We start from the raw sequence: 2426 nt of genomic DNA on the forward strand, positions 1-2426 counted from the left end.
TAACATAAAAGTCAGGAAATAACGCGAGACTTCAGTCAGGTCGAGGGTTCAGCCCATATAATTTAGCACATTTTTCTAAGTAGTAGCGCTGTTTTGCAAGAGAAATAAGCGCAGTTCTTGACTAAAGTTAACTCTGTTGCATGTAAGTAAATGTGGTTTATGTAGGGTACCAACAAAAATGTAATAAAAGTTATCATTAAGATTAATTATACGTAATTAATAAGCTCCATTATGCCTACCTAGTCTGTTCATGTCTAAATTCTGTTAGTAATGAATATAACCTGTTGGATCTAGTTATTGATAGTTTTGTCTTTTAACACCTCAAATTTGCATTTTCAATAATCAAGTCATGCATGTTTAATTAAACCTCCTAATTTGATCATGACTCTTCCAGGAGTAACCTCTGTGCACTATCCCAATGTCTTTTCTTTTTTCTCTTCAGAGGTATTTCAGGTGCAGTTATGCTGAGCACCTGGAAAGTGCATGGAGCTGGATGCCTTTGCTTCATTATTGATACTAGAGATGGATGCAAACTTTGTGGTTTCCTTACTGTATCCTCAGGACAGAAAGCCAGCAACACAAGGAAAGGTCAGTTTAAATAATAGGGCCCATATATGACACTAAGACAAAAAAATATGGTGTTGATTGTTTTCAGCAGGAAGGGGCTTGTCAATTCTGCATTTTGTACCGGACCTAACAAGCAGGCAAGAGTTGGCAGAAACACAGCTGGGTTACACTTGAGTGGCTAAAATGTAAGAAGTCAAACGTATTGCACAGACTGGCATTATTTGTACAATGAATCTCACAGCTTCACTAGGTATTATTTTTTATTTACACAATAATTCCAGCCAAGAACAACAAATAAGTTCCAGGGAATACAGTAATGGTGGACAATTACAGTATAAGAAACACATGTTATTTAATCCGCTCCTTTTGGTAAAGACAAATATAATATATATATTTATATGGTTCTGTTGTGTCATTTTTAATGTAATTGCTTATTTGTAATTCTTGCTCATACTTAATTTTTTTATGAGCATTATTCTTGATGACATACAGTATGGGCTGTTACTTCAGGTATTTTTAAATCTTGTTTTTAAGCAAACAAAACATTGATTCTTTACACAGTTGTACTGGCTTGCCAAAACTTACCTGACATTGTTATGTTCCAGTGTATTTTCTTCATGAAGACTGTTAGGGGCACCTATCACCCTAAACCTCCATCTCGTTAATAACCACACTCAAAAAGCCTGTAGCCTTTTTCTTAAGAGCAAATTAATGGTGGTTCTACGGTTGTGAAAATTATTGACTGAATTCTCCTGATTGCTTCCCTTGATAACACCAGTAAATCAAATCTGAAACATTCAAAGTTGTCTGAGGCACAGCACGTAATGAGAAACCTCTTTGTTCTTTAGAACTGCAAGCCTTACATGTGTTTAGAGCCTAATCAATATCAGAAATGAGAAGAGAAAAAGTGAAGGTCTTGAAACTTTAAACTTTGCAACTTTTCAAAGTGTAATTACAGTGTACAAATAGGATTTTACCCAAAGCAATGTGCATGTTGTTTTTTCATGCCTTGAAGGACATTTCAAAGGTTTGGCCGAGCCTGAAACCACAGGGGGACAGCTGGTTAGTGTAGGAAAGTGTTAGAGAGGAGTTCATGTGTACGGCTCTCCCTTACTGCTGTCAGCTATGCTATATGGGTGCTCTGTGAAGAAGGCGATAAGCAATCTGCTCTAATAAGGAGAGTGAATAAAGTTGAAAGTGTTTTGTTGCAGACATGCACCATAGAGGGTTATTTGGACCATATTATAGTCTATGCACATAGTAGAATAGGCAATAAACTATGGTTGTTTTAAGGTTTAAAGTTGTTTTGGATTATTAAGTTGAGCTAAAACTTTGTTCTCTTAGCTTCTTGTAAGTTTTTTTTTTTTTTTTTTTTTTTTAAGATTATTTTTGGACATTATATGCCATAGTTTGCCAATGGCGGTGGAAAGAGACAGGAAATGTGGGCAAAGAGAGCAGGGAATGACATGCAGCCTGTAGTCAAACTGCAGGCTCACCGCTCAGGGCGTTTGCACTCATGTGGTATGAACCCTAACCATTTGGCTATCAGGTTTCCCCTTGTGAACTGTGATATCCAAAAAATGCTTGTAATATCTGTCCTTGTATAATAGTTTTAATAGTTTTTAAACCGACAAATTATTTAAGAATAGGCGGTAAGGCTTGAATTCTTACTGTGGAACAAAGATATATTTAAAAAAATCTGTTGGGAGTTTGGAAATGTCGCTGTGTGATTTACATCTGCTGTCTGTATTTTTATATTTCTCTATTTTTTTTTTATCCAAGGCATCTGGCAATATTGAGTTATTCAGTGCTTGAAAAAAAGTCAAATATTTAGTTAATGATATTAATATTGTCTGTAA

This window comes from Sphaeramia orbicularis, chromosome 21 (genome assembly GCF_902148855.1).
Source record: "Sphaeramia orbicularis chromosome 21, fSphaOr1.1, whole genome shotgun sequence".
In the NCBI taxonomy this organism is placed as follows: Eukaryota; Metazoa; Chordata; class Actinopteri; order Kurtiformes; family Apogonidae; genus Sphaeramia; species Sphaeramia orbicularis.